Here is an 8,103-nt window from a genome sequence, read left to right as displayed (position 1 = left end):
CAGTTTCTTCATCTGTAAAATGGATGCACTTTTACTATGGTCTCATCTTCATCTATAAAGTACTTTGTAAACATTAAAATACCCTATAATTGTCAGGAATCATTATTTATTGTTCATAGGATGATAGGAATTCAGATTTGATACTCTTAGCATCACCTTTACCTTATGGTGTTAGAGGGAATGGGGAAAGTGGCATTCCTTAATATGGATTTCATTATTGGGAATGAATTATCCTTTATTCAGCTGAATCTGCAAGAAGTCAAGGTTTAGTCCTCAGTTTTTGGATTCCAGAAGTTGTCCTAAGGTCTAGGTCAGACAACCCTGAATAAGGTGGATAGGCCTCCCAAACTATATTATAAATTGAGTGCCGGAAGGGGTTAGAGGTCACAGAGTTTAACCTTCCCATTTTACAGATGATAAAAATGAAGTCCAGATAGGTTTGGTAACATAAAGGTCACTCAGATAAGAAGGGGCCAAGTAAGGATTCAAACTCATTCTCTGACTCACCTACAATTCATTCCATTCACTCCAAGCATTCCTGTATGGAAATGATCTCAGAATGTCTCTCAGGTATTAAGAGAACTCAACAAGGCTTATTTTACCAATGTGGAAACTGAGAGATAGGAAGTTTAAGTTATTTGCCTAAAGTTCTTAACAAATATTTGTTGAAGAAACAAATTAGCAAACATCAGAGGTTGTCCCTCAGTTTCCTCACTTGATAAAATAAGGAGCTTGGACTAGATGGTCCCTTCCAGCTCTAGGTCTATGGTGACCTAAGAACAAAGAAAGGGAAAGACATAGTGGCTGGAACCAAGGTGGTGGAGAAAAGGCAGGGACTGCCCTGAGATCTCCCAAATTCCCTTCTAAACAATTTTTAATAATGTCTCAAAATTAATTTTGGTATGGCAGAATCAAGAAATGAATGGGGTAAAACAATTTTTCCAACCTAAGATAACTTGATAGACAGGAAAGATCTATGGCATTGGGATGAGAGTGGAATCCCCCCACCTTACATTACAGTTATGCCCCCCAGCAAACCAGCAGCAGGCCTTGAAAGCAACTGAAGCAACAGCTTCTGGAGCTCTCAGCTCACAAATGGTAAAGGAGTTGGACAATTGATCAGAAGGACCAATTTTTCCCTCCAGCAAAAATCTGCAGTTTCTTTGTGAGCCCTGGATGCATTACCCATAAGTAACTCCAGTCTGCAGTCCTGGGTTCCACTCCTAGGGCAAGGTGGAGCTTTGGCACACCAGAGTTTGCAGCCACAGGGAAGTGGGGGCCTTGGTCATAGATCCAGGGCAGAAAAGAACCAATGTGGTTGCTCACCAACCAGAATACAGACCTTGGTTAAGATTATATAACTGTGGTGGAGGCTAGGTGGCACAGTAGATAGAGCACCAGCCCTGGAGTCAGGAGTACCTGAGTTCAAATGCAGCCTCAAACACTTAATAATTACCCAGCTGTGTGGTCTTGGGCAAGCCACTTAACCCCACTGCCTTGCAAAAACTAAAAAAAAAAAAAAAAAAAAAAAAGATTATATAACTGTGGAAGAATTAAAAATTTACAGACCCGCAGACCTAACTCTAAAAACAACAGCATAGAAAAACCCTATAGTATAAGATGTTGCTTCCTCCACCCGGGGAGCAAAGTTCAACTTTAATATGAAATTCAATATTAAGAAATAGGCTGGAAAAAATTAGCAAACAAGAAAAAAAGAAAATCAATCAATAGAAAATTACTGTGCTGACAAGAGAAAATGAAACACAAACTCAGAAGACAGCAAAGTTAAAACTGCTACATCCAAAACTCAAAAATGTGAATTTGTCTCTAGTCCAAAAAGAATTCCTGGAAGAGCTCAAAAAAAAGATTTTTAAGAATGAAATAAGAAAGATAGAGGGAAAATTGGGAAAAGAAATGAGAAAGAAGCAAGAAAATCTTGAAAAAGTCAAGAGCATGATGAGACACACACAAAAAAAAACTGGAGAAAATAGCACCCTAAAAAACAGAATAGGTAAATGATAAAAAAAGGAACAAAAAAAGATTGGAAGAGAACTCTTAAAAAGCACAAGTGATCCAATGGAAGATGTCCACAAAAATTCATTTAAAAATAGAACTTCTTAAAAAAGTAGAATTGGTCAAATAGGAAAAGGAGGCACAAAAGTTCACTGAAGACAGCAAGTCTCTAAAACTTTGAATGGGATACCCTGCGCAGGGGCCCCGGCCCTTTTCCCCCAGCACTGCGAGGCCTGCTGGTCTATGCCAAGGGCGCGGGTCTCGTTTGGTAGGATGGGGTTCGTGAAGGTGGTGAAGAACAAGGCCTACTTCAAGAGGTACCAGGTGAAGTTCCAGAGACGGAGAGAGGGAAAGACGGACTACTATGCATGGAAGCGGCTGGCGATCCAGGACAAGAACAAGTACAACAACCCCAAGTACAGGATGATCGTCCGCGTCACCAACAGAGACATCATCTGCCAGATTGCTTATGCCTGTATAGAAGGGGATATGATTGTGCAGCCTATGCCCATGAGTTACCCAAGTATGGTGTGAAGGTTGGCCTGACAAACTATGCTGCCGCTTACTGTACAGGCCTGCTGCTGGCCCGCAGGCTTCTAAACAGATTTGGCATGGACAAGATCTATGAAGGCCAGGTGGAAGTGACTGGAGATGAGTACAATGTGGAAAGCATTGATGGTCAGCCTGGTGCTTTTACATGCTACCTGGAAGCAAGTCTTGCCAGAACTACCACTGGAAACAAAGTCTTTGGGGCTCTTAAGGGATCTGTGGATGGTGGTTTGTCTATTCCTCACAGTACCAAACGCTTCCCAGGGTATGATTCAGAAAGTAAGGAATTCAATGCTGAAGTATATCAAAAACACATCATGGGCCAAAATGTTGCACTATCTTATGGAAGAAGATGAAGATGCTTATAAAAAATAATTCTCACAGTACATAAAGAACAACATAACTCCCGACATGATGGAGGAGATGTGCAAGAAAGCTCATGCTGGTATCCGGGAGAATCCAGTGTATGAAAAGAAACCCAAGAGGGAAGTTAAAAAGAAAAGATGGAACCGCCCCAAAATGTCCCTTGCCCAGAAGAAAGACAGAGTTGCTCAGAAGAAGGCAAGTTTCCTCAGAGCCCAGGAACGTGTGGCTGATAGTTAAAACATCAAAATCTGTAATTTTCTATGAAGATTTTCAGATTAAGCCAATAAACTTATTGAACAACAACAAAACAAATTTGAATGGGGTAAGTGGAGTTCATGATGCCATGAGACATTAAGAAATAAAAAAAGAAAATCTAGAGAACAGAAAAATAGAAAAAATGTGAAATATGTCATTAGAAAAATAACTGATCTGAAAAATAATTTGAGGAGGGATAATTTAAGAATTATTGGACTACCTGAAATCCATCATCCATAAAGCAATGAAATCATATTTCAAGAAATTTTAAAGAAAAACTATCATGACATTCTAGAACCTACTGATCACCTCCGAAAAGAGATCCCAAAATGACTGGCCTGAGATCTCCCAAATTCCCTTCTAAACAATTTTTAATAATGTTTTAAATGTTTAAATGTTTTTAAGATGTTTTAAAAAATTTTACAGGAATATTATAGTCAAATTTCAAGGGTAAAAGAGAAAATATTGAAAGTGGCCAGAAGGAAATGTTTCACATGGAGTTGCAAGTCAGAAAAATACAAGGCTTAGCAGTTTCTATATAAAAGATTAAAGGACTTGGGATATAAAATTCCAAAAAAAGCAAAAGACATAGAATTATAACCAAGAATCATTTACCCAGGAAAACTGAATATAATACTTCAGAAGGGGAAAAAATGGATATTCAGTGAAAAAGAAGACTTCTTAGCATTCTTGATGAAAAGACCAGAGCTGAATAGAAAAGTTTACTTTCAAATACAAGATTCAAAAGAAGCATAAAAAGGTAAGTCAGTAATGTTAAACTATTTGCATTTCTACATGAGAAGATGATACTTGTAACTCCTAAGAACTTTCTCATTATTAGGAAAATTAGAAGTAAACATAGAGTACAAGTGTGAGTTGAATCCAAAAAAAAAAAAATTAAGGGATGAAAAAGGAGGACGGCACTGGGAGGAGGGCAAAGGGATAAGTAGATTGGGGGTAAAAGAACTCACATAAAAGAGGTAAAAAAAGATCCTTTACAATGGAGGGAAAGATGGGGGATGTGGTACGGGAAGCATTTGAACCTTATCTCATCAAAACTGATCCAAAAAGGGAATAGTATACACACATATTGGTATAGAAATCTGCCTTACCCTATAGTAAAGTAGAAGGGAGAAGAGATAAGTGGGGAGAGCTGAAAGAAATGAGGAAAAATTGGGGGATCCAGTAGTCAGGAGCAAAACCTTTTTGGGGAATGGGCAGGGTGAAAGTGGGGGGGATAGGATGGAAGGAAATACATAGTGTTCATAACTATGAAAATATTTGCAGCAAGTTTCTCTGCTAAAGGTCTTATTTCTCAAGTATATATAAAAAGTATATATATATATATATATATATATATATTCTCAATATAGAAAAATTTGTAAAAAAAATATAAGCCATTTCTCAACTGATAAATGGTCAAAAAATATAAACAGGCAGTTTTCAGATGAAGTAATCAAAACTATAGTCATATGAAAAAAAATGCTCTGAATTATTACTGATTAGAGAAATGCAAAGTAAAGCAACTCTGAGAAACTACTGCACACCAATCAGTTTGGCTAATATGACAGAAAACAAAAATGACAAATGTTGGAGGAATTGTACGACAATTGAGACAAATGCATTATCAGTGGATTCAACTGATTCAAACATTCTGTAGAGCAATTTAGAACTATGTCCAAAGGTTTATGAAACCACCCATACTCTCTGATCCAGCAACACACCTACTGTCTGTATACCAAAGAGATAAAAAAGAAATATGTATATATACATACTTTCCTGACTAATATGAAATCAATTAGATGCACCTGTGCAAGACCATCCCCTCCCTAGAAAACACCTACCCTTATCTGTATTTTTTAACTTTCCTGGGGTATAGGAAGGGACTTACATGTTTTTTCACCAAACTAAGAGGAGAGATGAAAACTTATGCAACTTGTGTAGGAGCCAGGTGAGCAAGTGCCTCTTTGTAGAACTAATGATCCCTGCCAAAGCCTGAAGCTCATCTCACCTGAGTTCTAGAAATCGTTTACTGGCTAGTTATCTTAGACAAATTTTGTCCTTATCAGAGATCCAACTGTATCCAAATTTATTCTTTACTCTGGAAAAAAGACTTCTTTCTATGCCGCTATACATATTCCTGCACATGTCAAAGCTATAAGCCTTCCTATATTTCAGTGTATGAATTAAATGTGTATGAGTTAAAATGCATCTTTTTAAAAATCCTATTTCTTTTTACATTTCTAGCTGACTTGCCTCCTTTATGAAAATTTCAAAGTTCCTCAGAGAAGCTATAAAAGAAGCAAATGCTGAGTGCCTATGGGTTGGGAAAGGACTTATCAAAGTTTCACTTTAATTCCAGATATCTGCTTCTGGATGGACTAAATATGGGGACTAACATGGTTGATAAGATTCATATGGCCAGAGAAAACAGCTACAAAAATAAGCAAAGCCAAGGGAATCATGGATCCTTATTGCAACAGAACAACCTATTGCTATCTTGCAGTTGGTATTTTTAGAAACCTTAACTTCCTGTAGTCATTGCTGAATATTAACTGAATGGATCACAGAAACAAAATTATCCTCTCTTTTTCTTCTTTCCTTCTGTCTACTCTCTCTTTATCAAACAGCAGATCAATGTAAATAACTACACTTTCCAATATTTCAGAGAGAGTAGAGAAAGACAGAGATCTATAGCATGGAAGGAAGAAGGAAGGAAGGAAGGAAGGAAGGAAGGAAGGAAGGAAGGAAGGAAGGAAGGAAGGAAGGAATTCACTTATATTTAATAAGGAAAAACAAAACAACAGGGGAAGCAAAGGTGCTACACATAGGAGAAGGAAGGGACAAATGAATGAATGAATGAATGAATGAATGAATGAATGAATGAATGAATGAAGAAAGGAAGGAATTAATGGAATCTATGGGATTCTTGTCAGTTTGTCTCATGTATATTATTAATAGATTTCCTTTTTGCTTAGGTATTTTAGTCTAAACACTTCCCACCAAAAGATTCTAGCTAGTAAATATAAACCCACATTACTTAGAAATTCTTAACTATTAAAAATTCAAAGGGAAATTTGGTACTGAGCAGTGAGCATCTGGGTAGGATGGGCATTGTTTTGTGGAACTTGTTTTTGCTTTTGAAAGAATCAACATTAAAAAAAAATTTTCCCCTTTAGTAAACAAAAATATTGTTGAGAACATCAAAATTATCCATCAAACGAGTCCTTTTTATTAATGACTCCTCTGTTAGTTCCCGGGGACCTAACGTTCCCATGCCTCCCACCTTTGTTTTCATAGCACCCTGGAGGATATACCCAAAGGGCAACATTCCTCCTTAATGTTTTGTAGTCTGGACTCTCTGGCTCCCACCTCCTCCTTGTTGGGTCTGGGGAGAGGCACACTTCCCATGCCATCGGCCCCACATTGTCTAGTGGAAGGTTCCCATCTTGAGGGTAATCTTCTCTGCCAAATTTTCATGGGTTTAACCTTTGAACATTCTTGCCAATGGGATTTTTTTTTCACCTTTAATGACATGAGACTCTTCCAAAATTCAACCTGTGTTGAAAAGGCAAGTCTTTGTCTTTGCTGACAGTGGGAGGGATGGGGTGTCTTGGGAAAGTTCATTGTGTCCTCTGGAGGTTTTGCTACATGTGCCTTGGAAGGATCTGGAAGAGACCTAAACACACACACACACACACACACACACACACACACACACACACACACACACACATCAATATTGGAAGGATCATTTTTATAGATTTGTCAAATTTCTGAAAGAAAACTCTCTCTCTGTTTCTTTCGGTCTCTCTGTCTCTGTCTCTCCCTGTCTCTGTCTCTCTCTCTCTTTCTCTCTCTCTCTCTCTCTCTCTCTCTCTCTCTCTCTCTCTCTCTCATTCCATCCCTTCCCATTTCTCTCCCAGCTAGGACAAAGAAGACCCCGAATTTCTGCTTCAAGAAAAAGACTTGGGACTTGATCTCATCCCATGTTCCCTTGCTGGCTGGGTGTTTCCAAGAATTACCTTCATCCGTTCATTCTCCGGGGTTTGTTTATCCAGCCCTGTTTCTCCTCCCTCCCAGCCTAGCTCAGTCTTAGCTTTGAACTGGAGCCCCAAAGGGCTGAAGCCAGATTCCCTCTGCGAATCCTTGTCTAAAACCTTCCCAAGGCTGTGCCAGCGAGGGACAGGCAGCCACAACAAGTGGGACACCCTTGCCACTCTCCTCTCCAGTTTCCTATCCACCAAATAGCCTTGTGCCTAGGTTCCTGCCAAGCCCTGACAGCTCAGGAAGCCAAAAGGCCTCATTTGGATTCCTGCACAGGTCTCCCATCCAGAGCTGGGCTGCCAAGCCACGGGGCCAGCTTGAGGAATGTGTTTTTAATATTCATTGTTCGCTCTGTCTGTTGCCCATGTGCACAGTGCAATTATTTTAATTCTTTGCACATGTGTTGTTATGAAATGGATGCCTTTTAAGCCTTGCCAGCTTTTTTTCTGCACCCCCAATATATTATTTCTACCTATGTTCCAGTTAGCTTGTCCCACTCTTTTATTTCATTTTCAAGATTAGACCATTCGGCGGAGGAATAAAGCCTCGTGTACAAAGCAAGGCCGGCCGGCTTTCTTCATGTAAGAACAGTTGCTTTTGATTTGAGCTTGTGTGGTTCCTCCATCTCTCTTCCCACCCTCTCCACCCACACAGGCAAGCCCATATTCCAACATGCACATCACACGTGTGTTTTAGTCATTCTGGCCATCTTTACATGGAAGGAGCAAGTACAGAGGGGGCAGAACACCCATGTTTGACTTGGAGGTGAATTCTTTGTCCTTTTCAGAAAAAACCTGTTCACACTCTCTTCCAACATCCACAGACAGAGCCGGATTCGACATTTCAGCCTCTAGAGAAAGTAAGGGATGTAAC

The 8,103-nt window shown here is 39.2% G+C and overlaps 1 pseudogene; it reads left to right on the top strand.

The window, feature by feature from the left end:
- Positions 1-2,243: 2,243 nt before the first annotated feature.
- Positions 2,244-3,240, top strand: LOC141493671 (large ribosomal subunit protein uL18-like; annotated as a pseudogene).
- Positions 3,241-8,103: the final 4,863 nt, after the last annotated feature.

The sequence above is a fragment of the Macrotis lagotis genome, chromosome 7, assembly GCF_037893015.1.
Source record: "Macrotis lagotis isolate mMagLag1 chromosome 7, bilby.v1.9.chrom.fasta, whole genome shotgun sequence".
NCBI classification, from domain to species: Eukaryota; Metazoa; Chordata; class Mammalia; order Peramelemorphia; family Peramelidae; genus Macrotis; species Macrotis lagotis.
Note: the sequence above shows the minus strand (reverse complement) of the source record. Positions and strands in the feature narration are given on the sequence as shown.